Source organism: Hyla sarda, chromosome 5 (genome assembly GCF_029499605.1).
Source record: "Hyla sarda isolate aHylSar1 chromosome 5, aHylSar1.hap1, whole genome shotgun sequence".
NCBI classification, from domain to species: domain Eukaryota; kingdom Metazoa; phylum Chordata; class Amphibia; order Anura; family Hylidae; genus Hyla; species Hyla sarda.
In genome coordinates, this window is record NC_079193.1 from 330,954,917 (window position 1) to 330,969,748 (window position 14,832).

The 14,832-nt window shown below is 46.7% G+C and overlaps 1 protein-coding gene across 4 annotated transcripts in view; it reads right to left on the bottom strand.

Moving 5' to 3' along the window:
* Positions 1 to 14,630, bottom strand: part of RNF19A (ring finger protein 19A, RBR E3 ubiquitin protein ligase) — a 120,620-nt gene extending 105,990 nt beyond the window's left edge. For all 4 annotated transcript variants that reach the window (XM_056522403.1, XM_056522406.1, XM_056522405.1 and 1 more), the window contains exon 1: positions 14,399 to 14,630. The gene's annotated coding sequence lies outside the window, so the exon portion shown is untranslated. The remainder of the gene's footprint in view (positions 1 to 14,398) is intronic.
* Between the last annotated feature and the right edge of the window lie 202 nt (positions 14,631 to 14,832).

A 14,832-nucleotide genomic window follows, 5' to 3' on the forward strand; every position in this document is an offset into this window, starting at 1 on the left:
CTGATGCAAAATGGATGATATTTTGGCAACTCTAAATACATTTTTTTTTCTCCTTTTCCTAGGAAAAGTTCCAGATAAAAGATTTGTAACTCCACAGTAATGAAATTAAACATTTGGCTCCTCGCGGTTCACAGTAGTAAAATAAAGAGTAATGAAAGGATAATTTTAGCAAGTCAGGGGGCAGCTAACTTGGAAGGCTATTTTAAAGGAGGGCGAAGATTAAACAAAATTCATTTCGTTATAGAAGACTTCACCTAGTGATAACATTATTGTATTTTTAAAGGGAATCGCTACCTCAAAACACACTTGGTGACAGGCCCACATAGCCTCACGCCCCTTTGGGGGGGGGGGGGGGGGGGAACGGACCCTCAATCTGCGTAACATGAATGGTGATATGAACTTTCTGATTTTTTTCAAATTCAAAAAGATTTTATTAAGCAAAACAAGAGATACAATAGTATGATAAACAACAAAATTACAGTAGACCTAACAGCCTTGGGAGACCAGAAACAAAGCGGGTCAATAAGGCAGTATAAAAACATACCGTATTTTTCGCCGTATAAGATGCACTTTTTCTTCCCCAAAACTGGGGGGAAAAAGTCGGTGCGTCTTATACGGCGAATACATCCCTATCGCAGCGGTCCCTGCGGCCATCAACGCCCGGGACCCGCGGCTAATACAGGACATCACCGATCGCGGTGATGCCCTGTATTAACCCTTCAGACGCAGCGATCAAAGCTGCGATCAAAGCTGACCGCCGCGTCTGAAGGGAAAGTGACACTAACCCGGCTGTTCAGTACCGCCGCAATTTCACCGCGTCGGTCCCGAACAGTCCAACTGAATAGCCGGGTTTGTGCTTACAGGACACCGGGAGGGACCTTACCTGCCTCCTCGGTGTCTTCTCCGTTCAGGGATCCCCTGTATGCCAGCGCTCTCCTTCCTCGTCATCGCGTACGTGACGTGATGGCGGCAACGGAGAGCGAGGATACCCGGCCGGCAGCAGAGATGTTCCAGAGCGACGGGAGCGACATCCAGGGCAGCGGTGACGGGTCCGGAGCGGCGGGGACACGTGAGTATTACCTCCTCTTGCAGTGGTCTTCAATCTGCGGACCTCCAGATGTTGCAAAACTACAACTCCCAGCATGCCCGGACAGCCAACGGCTGTCCGGGCATGCTGGGAGTTGTAGTTTTGCAACATCTGGAGGTCCGCAGGTTGAAGACCACTATTGGGTTCAAAATCTTTATTTTTTTAGATTTTGCCCCTAAAAATTGGGTGCGTCTTATACGCCGGTGCGTCCTATAGGACGAAAAATACGGTACATATAATCTTCTTATATGAACACTGCAGAATACCCTAAAATTCTAGTGGAAAATTCTGAGAAAGTAGCTGAAAACAAAACAAAAAGGGAAGAAGAAAAATAAAGAGAACAAAAACAGTTCTTGCCCCTATAGACGTTTCATCAGAAACCACCCGCAAATATTAAAGGGGATAGCCAGCTTTGCAAAACCGATACTAATTCTCAAAATCTGTAGATAGATATTCGTAGGGGTCTGACTCCTGTCACCCCCATTGATCAGCTGCTTGAGGAGACCGCAGCATGTGACCGAGTACCACACCTCTTCAATGCTTACTCGTACCGGCATCGCTGTACTATTGGTAGCAACGGAGCAAGAAACTGCATCACCGTTCTATTCAAGTGAATGGCACCACCAGTGCTACAGCAAGTATGACTAGCAATAAACAACGTGTACCTGTTGTCAACAAAAACGTAATATAATGTAGATAATATGTATATTTGTAATATACATTGATAAGAAGATGTGTATATTTTTGAGTGAAAAATGCTGTCTCTGCAGCTATTGCCTGTGTGTCTCTATGAGGAGTCCAAATACAGGAAGTGAGGGCGGGACAAGGAGGGATCGGTGCAGACTCCTGGCTTGTCAATCATCCTCATGTATGAGCCAGGAGCCTGTTATAGAGCCTCAGTGCACACAGTCCTGCTTTTTCTGAGTGCACAGAATCCTCCTTGTCCCGCCCTCACTTCCTGTATTTGGACTCCTCATAGAGACACACAGGCAATAGCTGCAGGGACAAAAAATATACACATTTTTTTAACCAATGTATATTACAAATATACATAAAATGGTAATATCTACATTATATAAAAAGTTTTTGTTGACGACAAGTACACTTTAAGAAATAGTTTTGCTTACTCGTGTGTCAGGGCCCCTTTAAAAAGCTGATCAATGGGGGTGTGGAGAGTTGGACCCTCACAATTGTAATTATGATGGCCTATCGTGAAGCTAGGCCATCAATTCTGCAACCCTATAATCTCTAACCTGACAGAAGATGTGAACGCACCCATGGGAGGGCAAAGAGTGTCCTTTTGCTAACAATAAAGCCACTATGTATGCTTGACTTAGTAGAGCGTGCACATGTCCCAAAAATGGAGAGGGGCATAAGCTGATGCCATAAGTGCTTGACGATGGATAATCTCCACTGAGCACAAAAGGATTGGACATAATGAAATCAAACTACCCTATTACTCTCCAAACAAAGTGGAGGGAAGAGTCAGGAGACCCCCAAACACATTAGATGGTCTGTCCGGCCTGCTTTCAGTATTCTAATTTTTATTACCATACAGTCTCTAAAGTCTTTTTTTTTTTTTTTTTTTTTTTTTTTACATATTACAAAATATAAAACCGTGACTATCTGATCACACAAAGGGTTACAGATTTGAAGACAGAGTATCAGGATAAGGGCTGTGCACAGTCACATTACAGATATCTTATGTAAGGATTTTCAGAGCAAGAGCATCTGTCGCCAAAAGGCTGTTTTCGAAGGTTTCAAGGCCAATCATTTTGTACTATATTTTGCATGATGGAATGTGAGTAACTATATAAACCTCTCATAGTTAGAGGTCTGTGCACTCATTGGGGCAGTATTTGGCCTCCATGTATCACGCTGTACAGTTAATACCCTGAGGCGTGGACTTAACAGGCTTTCGGAAATCTGCGCTGCGAGGGGCCCTTGGTCCTGCAAATGTAAAACTACTTATTATACTAAGACGATCAAAATATCCGTTATTCTTCATATTTAACAGTGAGACCGCAGATAAGGTTAACCACGTCTTCCAATGGAAATTCGCCTGGTTCCCAGGCACCTGTACAGGCAGTTCTGGAAGGCTTCCCTGCACCAGTTAAATACACATATTATGTATTCCATGACATCAGCAGGAATTTGGCAACACAGACGCACGTTCATTTCTGCAGAGTTGGGCAAGAAAATCAATGCATTGCTTTGTGCCCCCCCCCCCCCCCCCCCGCAGCGGGAGAACATCTAAAGGCAGCAATGTATGAGTTCCAATCATATCAGAATGGAGAGTGGGCACCTCTGCAGCTATGAAGGGTTAAAGCGAGACGCACGAGTAATGTCTAGCGATCAGATTATTTCTCCAGTACGACATGATTTATTTTCCATTGATGCACAAAGCCTAGAAACTCTCTGGGCATCAGAACAGTATGAACTGTGGGCCTGCTGTGGTACTTCCAGCCTGCAGCCAATCCCTGGGGTTATCTGGCCTTTTCCACCTGATTTGTAAAAATGGCCGACAAAAACCATATGGGACATGTAGTCGCAGTGTTGCCCAAACACAGCACTCGGGTCTCTTTATCGCTCCCGTTGAAATAAATGGAGCGTGTACTATCTGCAGTACAAGCTCCTCACAGAGAGCTGGGGTCACGTTCAGGAGATCGGAGGAGCAGGGTTGTCTTAAAATGGCAGCCTGATACTGTGAAGAAAAGGCAGCAGTAGTTATTGTGACCTGTAGTCGTTACAGCAGTTTGGAGTTTTGCAACGGTCTGACTACCACCAGTCTGACTACCACCAGTGATCTTAAAGGTGTACTCCGCTGCTCAGTGTTTTGAACAAACTGTTCCGAACGCTGGAGCCGGGAGCTCGTGACGTCATGCGCCGCTCCCTTAATGCAAGTCTATGGGAGGGGGCGTGACGGCTGTCACGCCCCCTCCCATAGACTTGCATTGAGGGGGCGGGACATGATGGCATGAGGGGGCGTGGCTATGACGTAACAAGCTCCCGGCACCGACTCCAGCCTTCTGAACAGTTGGTTCCAAACGCTGAGCAGCAGGGTACCCCTTTAAGAGAATACCTGTCATATCACAGAAAAACATAATGCTTCAATGTGTTCCTCACCAGGTCATGCAAATCCTTTACGTGCCTTATTTATGCGTCTAGCTTCTGTATTCGGCTCACAAATCCCTCTGTTCTGCTGCTCACTCATTCTGACATCCATTGCTCAGGAAGGGGCGTGTCCAAGGCAAGCACTGGAAGTTGTAGTTTTTGCAAGAGCTGAAGGCATCCTGCTTGGGGAAACCCTGCGCTGGAGTCACTCTGTAGCTTTAAAGAAGTTGTCCCACTAGTAAGTCTTATCACCTATCCAGCGTTCAAAATACGTCCGCTTTTCATTGGTGTCTAAATAAAGCCTGAAGACAACACTTTCTCCTTGCTACTATAGAAGATAAGAGTATGATCACAGGGAGTTCCGAATCTCCAGTGGGAGGAACTGCTGGGATCCACAAGCACAATCTCAAGGATTGGGGTCCCGAAGCCCCTATCGGAATGGAGGTCTTGCACGTGCACTGGTGCTCTATGGCAGCTGAAAAAGACAGCTGAGAACTGTATGAGATTGGGGGTCCCAGTGGTTGGACCCCCTGTGATCATCATACACCTATGCCCTATGTTGTGTATAGGGGAGTGATATTTAGGTGTGCTAATAGTGGTGTAACAATATCATGCAAGTGCGATTTTTTTTTATTTTTTTTAGGAGAGAGACCGATCTGATGGAAAAAGCTGGTAACGGGAAATAAAAAGTTTATATTCTATTTTATAACTAAACTAAAAACTATTCCTAAAACGTCTAGAAGCCCTTAAAGAGGTATTCCAGGCTTAAACCTTTTTTATATATCAACTGGCTCCGGAAAGTTAAACAGATTTGTAAATTACTTGTATTAAAAAATCTTAATCCTTCCAATAGTTATTAGCTTCTGAAGTTGAGTGGCTGTTTTCTGTCTAACTGCTTTCTGATGACTCACGTCCCGGGAGCTGTCCAGCTCCTATGGGGATATTCTCCCATCATGCACAGCTCCCGGGACATGACATCATCATTGAGCAGTTAGACAGAAAACTTCAGAAGCTAATAACTATTGGAAGGATTAAGATTTTTTAATAGAAGTAATTAACAAATCTGTTTAACTTTCCGGAGCCAGTTGATATATATATATAAAAAAAAGGTTTTGCCTGGAATACCCCTTTAAGTTCTGTCTGCTTTTGGCCAATAGAGGAAAATATAGTCGTATACAGGGATACAGCAGGTCTTTTCATCCAGCCAGCTATGTAATTCCAAGGCAATTCCAGGTAAGGTTACCATGGCAATAACATCAATGTGCAGGATAGACCTAAGGAAGGAGGGGGCCCATAAAATCTGCCATTGCACGCTCTGAAAATGAAAGCAAAACCGGAGCTGCGTCGTGTCGAGTCGTGAGCAGACACAGAGGGAAAGGCTTTAGCCTCTGGACCTCACAGGGGGGGGGATAAATGGTATGACGATGGGCAGGAGATTTTGCCCCACGTGAGCAGGCACTGAGCTGTCGCCCACGCATCTCTATCCTTAAGAATTCCCATCACTTATACATACACGGCTGACCAGGGTTCATGCAAGCAGCAAACCTTATAAACCAGGACACAATGGAATTGTGCCTGTCCTATAAAGGGTTAATAAACTAAACAATACGTAAATTTAAAGGGACAGTCCCGTCGCTAAATCCCCCACTACCTTCTGTAGTGTAAGGGGCATCATGATATGCTGTAGTCACTCACGCTGGTGCAAAACTACAACTCCCATCATGCCGTGACAGCCGAAGGCTGTCAGGGCATGATGGGAATTGTAGTTTTGCAAGATATAGTTTTTGGGGGACACTGCTCTAGTGAATCTGCAAAGTATAAAAGGATCATGGAAATGGACTGCACAAACTATTAAAAGGGCTGTAAGAAAAACATGGCTGCTTCCGTTCAGAAACAGCACAACCCTCGCCCATGGGCTGTTTCCGACATCGCAGCTCTGCCGAAGTGAGTGGTGTCAAAAGTGGGGAAGGACAATATATATATATATATATATATATATATATATATATATATATTGACCGAATACCGGTTTGTTTTTTCTGTACAATATGAATTTTTCCTATACCGCAATATCGGTCGGAGGAAATTCTTTTCTTTTTGGATTTCTTTTTGGTCTTGTCCACAGTGCTCTCTGCTGACACCTGATGCCCGTATCAGGAACTGCCCAGAGCAGGAGAAAATCCCCATTGCAAACCTATGCTACTCTGGACAGTTTCTGACACAAACAGAGGTGTCAGCAGAGAGCACTGTGGACAAAACCAAAAAGAAATTCAAAAATAAAAGAATTTCCTCTGTAGCATACAGCTGCTAAAAAATACTGGAAGGGTAAAGAATTTTTTATAGAAGTCATTTACAAATCTGTTTAACTTTCTGGCACCAGTTGATTTAAAAAAAAAAAAAAAAATTATATATATATATATATATATATATATATATATATATATATATATATTAAATGTTTTCCACCGGAGTACCCCTTTTAAGGGTCACTTGGGAACCTCCATTCTTAAAGAAGAACTCCAGAATATAGAAATCGTTGCCCATACTGCCGGCAGTAAAAAAAAAAAAAAAAAAAAGATCTACATACCTTCCTCCGATCCCCCGGGGCCTCCGGTAACTGGCTCCGGTCTCCGCCGCGATAGTCTTCCTGGTTGCCGGTGGTCGGAGAATCATACTGCGCTGAGCCAATCACCAGCCGCAGTGAAGTCTGACTCGGCCGGTGATAGGCTGAGCGGCAGTGTGAGAACACTTCAAGACACACAATTCTTCACAACACCGGCACCTGCTGCCGGGGCCAAAAACGTCACACTGCCGCTCAGCCTATCGCCGGCCGAGTCGGGACTTTGCTGTGTCTGGTGATTGGCTGAGCGCAGTATGACTCTCGACCACCGGCAACCAGGAAGAGGATCGCGGCAGAGACCAAAGCCGGTTACCGAAGGCCCCGGGGGAGCGGAGGAAGGCATGTACATCTTTATTTTTTTTTACTGCTGGCAGTATGGGCAACAATTTTTATATATTCTGGAGTTCTCCTTTAAGTGGGCACTATCAGAATCAAAAACTTTTTATATGTTGTACATCCTGGCAAAACAATAACCTTTCTAATATACTTCATAAAAATGTGCATCTTTTTTTTAATTTATTTTTTTATGGAAATCATGGATTACAGGGAAAACCACCACTAGAGGTCCCCATACCACAAATAATATAGCCCTGTCCTGCTGCAGCATCATCTTTGTTCCAGCTGAGGCATAGGCAAGGACAAAGAAAGTGAAGGTGAAACTAGCACTCCTCTGTGCTCACTCCTGTCCTATCAGACTGCAATAAGAAAATAGAGAGGAGGTGGTTACGGAGCAGCCTGCAATGATTGGATGAAGAGATCCAGCACAGCACAGCAGACTCAGGGAGGAAGTGAATGAATGCTGAATAAGGGCATGCTCAATGCTTGCCTCAGACACAACCGTTCCTGAGCAGTGGACGTCAGAATGAGTGAGCAGCAGAACATAGGGATTTGTGAGCCAAATACAGAAGTTAGATATAAAAAGACATGTAAAGCTGCATATACAGATTTTTTTTTGATTTTTATTTTTTTTAAGACTGTTGGTAGTATGTCCCAGCATGCCCCAATAGCCATTGGCTGTCCGGGCATGCTGGGAGTTGTAGTTTTGAAACAGCTGGAGGCGTGCTGGTTGGGAAACACTGTCCTAAGGGACCCATTATAATTCATGATTAAAGGTGTCTGGAGCTTTCAAAGGAAACCAGGCTGTGAGTAGATGGGCAAACACAACGCAGAGCGATGGGACAGAACAATTCTACACGACTTCATTGTCCCTGCAGACACTAACAGATTCCCACAGTCTGAATAAACAATACCGCCGATATGTGCTGACCCATGAGCGCACACAGGTTCCTTCCTGAGCCGTGGAAAGTGGCCCCTGACACTGAATTGAACGCTAGTACATTATGTGACCGCAGCAGACGGCCTAGAGGAGCACACAATAGGGAACATACAATGAGCTCACAGGAACGACTAGTATCTGCAGCAACACAACCTATAGCAGGACGGTATAAAGTCACAGGATCTGCAGCCATTCCAGGATACAGGAAAACAATTGTATAGTTTAGAGAAGAACATTTCTATTAGGGCATTCTGAGGCCACACATCAGTGGTCTACAAATTGTGGACCTCCAGATGTTCCAAAATTACTACTCCGGGGATGCTGGGAGTTGAACATTTGCAACAGTTGGAGGCCCAAAGTTTGGAGACCACAGCTATAGAGGAAAGTCTTTTCTATTACCAGCTACAGGGAAGGTATAGAGGACACTGTGTTTTGGATTTGGTTTAGGCCAGTGGTCTTCAAACTGTGGCCCCTCCAGATGTTGCAAAACTACAACTCCCAGCATGCCCGGACAGCCAACGGCTGGAGGGCCACAGTTTGAAGACCACTGGTCTAAGCTGTCCGGGCATGCTGGGAATTGTAGTTTTGTAACATCTGGAGGGCCACAGTTTGAAGACCACTGGTTTAAGCTGTCCAGGCATGCTGGGAATTGTAGTTTTGCAACATCTGGAGGGCCACAGTTTGAAGACTACTGGTTTAAGCTTTCCGGGCATGCTGGGAATTGTAGTTTTGCAACACCTGGAGGGCCACAGTTTGAAGACCACTGGTTTAAGCTGTCAGGGTATGCTGGGAATTGTAGTTTTGCAACATCTGGAGGGCCACAGTTTGAAGACCACTGCTATGAAAGTTCCATTGACTTTAATGGTCTTCCCGCAGCTCTGTTCATGCTGAGGAATTTCCACGGACGAAACTCCGATGTAGAATCGTATTAAGCCAGAAGCATAAGGGGGAGATTTATCGAAACCTGTGCAGAGGAAAAAGGTTTTCCAGTTGCCCATAGCAACCAGATCGCTTTCATTTTTTTACAGGCCTTCCTAAAAATGAAAGCAGCGAGCTGATTGGTTACTATGGGCAACTGGGCAAGTTTTCCTCTGCACTGGTTTTGATAAATCTCCCCCTATGTTCACACGATAGAACGTCCGCACGGATAATTTCCGTGCGGACATTGCCCTGACAGCGGAGCACAGGCAGAGCATGCCGGTGCTAGGACCGCTTGGAAATGCGCCATCTCAGACGGTAATGCATTTCCGTGCAGACTTTGCAGCAAGAACAGACATGTCTATTCTTTCTGCAGACTCTGAAATTGGTATTTCCATGGCAGAAACATCTACCGCTGAAATTGCGCCATGTGCACAGCGCACCAGAACTGAACTGCAGAATTCCGCGCGGAAATTCCATCGCGTGAACATAGCCTAGTTCTCTGAAGTCAATGAGACTTTACTTTTCCTGACACAGAATTTTGTAATGGAGAATTGAGAGCCAGCCCGTTTATGGCTGTAGTACTACTGACCCCTTTCAAAATCTGCATCACTTCCTAACCAAGCAGAAGATGGCAGATCTGCTGAATTTCCTGACCGAAAAGATTCCAGGTCATTCCCTCAGTGTGAACATACCCTTAAAGAAGATGTCCGGCGCGGACTATTCTTATTCCATCCTGCCCGGGCTGCAAAAAATAGAGAAAACAAAACTTTCACTTATCTTCCCACGTTCCCCCGGAGCTCCGCAACAGCTGATTGGTCGGCCGGGCTGTCTACTTCCTACTTCCTTTAGCCCGGGACGTCATACAGGGCTTCAGCCTATCACCAGCTGCAGCGATGTCCCGCCTCGGCCGGTGATAAGCTGAAGCGCCGTGTGAAAGGAAGGTAAGTGAAAGTTTGTTTTCTCTTTTTTGCAGCGCGGGCAGGATGGAAGAATAATCCGCACCGGACATCTCCTTTAAATGGGCACTGTCATGAATTTTTTTTTTTTCCATATGTTGTAGTACTTATGTACTACAACATGTCTCTAATATACATCAATTGTTTTTTTTGGGGTTTAAAATATTGTATTTACCATTTGAAATCCAGCACTAGGGGTCTCCCTCCTAGTAGCCTGCTGTGACGTCGCAGCTGAATTCGGACCGATCCTGGCCGGGCAATTGGTCCGAATTCAGTCAGCCTGCGCTCGCTCCCTACCTGTCAATCAGACAGGCAGGAGCGAGTGCTGTGAATGCCGGGACTGCGCGCATTGGCTCACTGGAATATCAGTGCCGCGCTGATGCTCCAGGACTGTACATGCCCTTTTGGGATAAGTCTGATCTGAGGTCTTATCTGAGTTTCGGGGTCTCGGCAGAAAATTTTGCACGGCAAGTCTGGCGAAGCTCCTATACTCCTCCTCCCTGGATAGCACATGCAGTGAGAAACAGGGAGGAGGAGACAACCCCGGAGCAGCCTGCTGTGCGATTGGCCACTCATCTCCCGACGGGAGCGCTGCATAGACTAGGTGACTAGGTAAGGGCGGAAGTCGGCGCCCAGCAGGCTTCAGTGAAGTCTGCTTCCTGCTCAGGCAGAGTGAGCAGCGTTACAGCCATAAAAAATTCAATTTAGAAGGTAGGAAAAAAATGTTTAAAGCAGGGAGAGTGTTAGGGAGAGAACCAATAGGTAGGGACAGAATAAAAAGAAAAAAGATGGTGGGAGCTACTCTTTAAAGCTGGGTTCACACCACGTTTTTGCAATACAGTTCAATTTGAAAACTGTACAGAACCGTATTGAAAGCCGTATGCATTGACTCTCCATTGAAAACCGTATGCCAAAAGATGCATCCGGTTGTGTCCGTTTTGCATCCTGGACGGTTTTGTCAGGTTTTTTTTTTCCCATACCCAAAACCGTAGTCTACCACGGTTTTTGGTCCGGGTTAAAAAACGTATAGTTTTTTTTTTTGTTTTTTTTTTTAACATGAGAGTCAATGGGAACCTTTCAGAACTGTATGTGCGTACGGTTCCATCAGGTTTTCAGTTTCACCGTATGGTTTTTGACTTTGCACAGTTTTTTTTTCTTGGAATTTCCATCAAACAAGTGAAACTTTATTCATAATGGAGTGAAAAGTTAAAAACTTATATGTTTTTTCCTTAAAAAAAGATGCAACCGGACATCATTTTTCAAACCGTATACGGATTAAAATGTGTTCACACGTTTTGATAGTTTAGTCAGGTTTTGAGGAATCAGTTTATTTATTTTTTTTTTTTTAAATCAAAAACCTGATAAAGGGAACTGTATTGCAAAAACATGGTGTGAACCCAGACTAAAGCAGAATACCACCTGGACCCCCACTGGCTCTGTAATAATACAATTGTGGAAGCAACAGGTCAGATCCCAGCAGCTGTCACTGGGCGGCACATGGTGCACATGCACAACAGATCAGTGTTTTCCAACTAGTGTGTCTCCAGCTGTTGCAAAACTACAACTCCCAGCATGCCCGGACAGCCTTCGGCTGTCCGGGCATGCTGGGAGTTGTAGTTTTGCAACAGCTGGAGACACACTAGTTCGGAAACACCACAATGAACAGATGGCCGGTCCTATTAAAATTGCTGTTATTGGCCGATGATAATCTAACACATTTAGGCACCTCAATATGTCGTCCCCATCTGTCTAGTTAGGGGTTGTCATCTAGCTTTCCGACCATCCTGAATGGTAGTTACAGCTGGTAACTCAACAATACAAAAGAAGGTGGTAGAACGGCACAACATTGTTATCCAGGAGCGTAAAACAGCAAAACAAAACTTATCACTAGCAATTCAACACGGATTACATCTAGGGTGAAGACATGCTGGGAGTTGTAGTTTCATCATACGTGAAGACAGGCTGCCTGCCACTACTGCTGGAGTTGCTGTGTTTTGTAGTACATTCTCACATACTTTATCAATATAAATAAGTGGCTGAAATCCGCAGCAGATGAAGTACTTGTGAACGTAACCTAACAGTCACCATGCATGATGGAGGTTGTAGTCCCATGAAATGCAGAGATACAAGCAGACAATGTAGTCCCCAGTAGACCGGTCTTCTGTCCTGTGCATCTACTACCCAGCAGCTGTGACACAACAGAGCACAGGTCTGCACTGCATGACCATCAACAGACGCGTTTTGGCTTCACAAAGTGCCATCCCTGGCAGCTGCATGTGCCCAACTGGTGGGAAAATAACAATAATAAAGTGTTGTAAAGTTGTAGAGGAGTCAATAAGAATGACTGGTTCTGTATGAAGCGCACGTTATATGTATCTCTCTCTCCTAGGCAGTGGGACAGCAGTATAAGGTACATAATATGAACAGTCAGGGCATTGTGGTGGTACACGGGCACATTACAGGGTCAGCTACTGGCACAGGTCTATATAGATGAACAGTCTCTGTGCCAGCAAAGCAATACAGGCATCCAGGCAGGTGGCTGGCAAAGTACTATAGGCGCAAACTCTCTGCATTGGTACAGCTATATATATGGGCACCCAGTCTCTGCACTGGCACACTTCTATATGGGCACCCAGTCTCTGCACTGGCACACCTCTATATGGGCACCCAGTCTCTGCACTGGCACACCTCAATAAGGGCACCCAGTCTCTGCCCTGACACACCTCTATATAGGCACCCAGTCTCAGCATTGGCACACCTCTATATGGGCACCCAGTCTCTGCACTGGCACACCTCAATAAGGGCACCCAGTCTCTGCCCTGACACACCTCTATATAGGCACCCAGTCTCAGCATTGGCACACCTCAATAAGGGCACCCAGTCTTAGTACTGGCACACCTCAATAAGGGCACCCAGTCTCTGCACTGGCACACCTCTATATGGGCACCCAGTCTCTGCACTGGCACACCTCTATATGGGCACCCAGTCTCTGCCCTGACACACCTCTATATGGGCACCCAGTCTCTGCCCTGACACACCTCTATATGGGCACCCAGTCTCTGCACTGGCACACCTCTATATGGGCACCCAGTCTCTGCACTGGCACACCTATATGGGCACCCAGTCTCTGCACTGGCACACCTATATTGGCACCCAGTCTCAGCATTGGCACACCTATATGGGCACCCAGTCTCAGCATTGGCACACCTTTTATATGGATACCAAGTCTCTGCCCTGACACACCTCTATATGGGCACCCAGTCTCAGTACTGGCACACCTCTATATGGGCACCCAGTCTCAGTACTGGCACACCAATATGGGCACCCAGTCTCAGTACTGGCACACCTATATGGGCACCCAGTCTCAGTACTGGCACACCTCTACATGGGCACCCAGTTTCGGCACTGGCATACTTACATGGGCACCCAGTCTCTGCACTAGCACACTTACATGGGCACCCAGTCTAAGCATTGGCACACCTTTTATATGGGTACCCAGTCTCTGCCCTGACACACCTCTAAATGGGCACCCAGTCTCAGTACTGGCACACCTCTATATGGGCACCCAGTCTCTGCACTGGCACACCTCTATATGGGCACCCAGTCTCAGTACTGGCACACCTCTATATGGGCACCCAGTCTCTGCACTGGCACACCTCAATAAGGGCACCCAGTCTCTGCCCTGACACACCTCTATATAGGCACCCAGTCTCAGCATTGGCACACCTCTATATGGGCACCCAGTCTCTGCACTGACACACCTCTATATGGGCACCCAGTCTCTGCACTGACACACCTCTATATGGGCACCCAGTCTCAGTACTGGCACACCTCTATATGGGCACCCAGTCTCTGCACTGACACACCTCTATATGGGCACCCAGTCTCAGTACTGGCACACCTCTACATGGGCACCCAGTCTCTGCACTGACACACCTCTATATGGGCACCCAGTCTCTGCCCTGGCACACCAATATGGGCACCCAGTCTCTGCACTGACACACCTCTATATGGGCACCCAGTCTCTGCCCTGGCACACCAATATGGGCACCCAGTCTCAGTACTGGCACACCTCTATATGGATACCAAATTTCTGTGCCAGTAACTGCCCCTGGACAACCAGTCTTGTACACATTAAGCGAGTGCCATGTAGGGCTGCAGTGGGCATCTCCCCGCTGACCCACAACCTCCTGGCACACATGTACCCACTGTCAGGTCTAGGTTACAGATGCCCTCTACTTTACAGGTAAGAACCCGAGTCACTGGCACTTACTGGGCACCGCTGCCAACCTTTGCTAGTCCCACCGGGCACCACTTTTTCAGAAACTCCCGTGTGAGCGCGGTCCGTACACATTACAGCCTCTGCCCATGATCTCATCCCAGCAGCCGACACCCTTTACTTCTGAGTCCCCGACATGTCCTACCTCTGCGCGGCGTCCACGTAAAGCGCTCCTCGGACTCACAGAACACGGAACGGGCCGGCCCAGCTGTGACTAGTCATCCGACTTTGGTGCCGGACCCTGCGGCCGCCGTCTGAGCCATCAGAGAAGCGGAAGTGAGGGAACCGGAGAGTGAGGGGGGAGCAGGGAGGGACGCGCGCTCCCGACTTTTTTTCCAACAGTCACCAGCACGCGGAAGCCGCACAGCGAGACGCGATGACGTCATGCGCGCGCACCGCCGAAAGTCCCTTCTACTGCTGCGGAATAACGCCCGGGAGCGCGCGTGACGTCACCTGTACATCCTGTGGGAGACGTGCGGCAGAGTTCGGAGTGTGTGCACATTGTCAGCTCATGGTTGTGTGCGCGGTCACCACTGTGTCCTAAGAGTGACACTGTGCGGCACAACTGTTTTTTTTTTT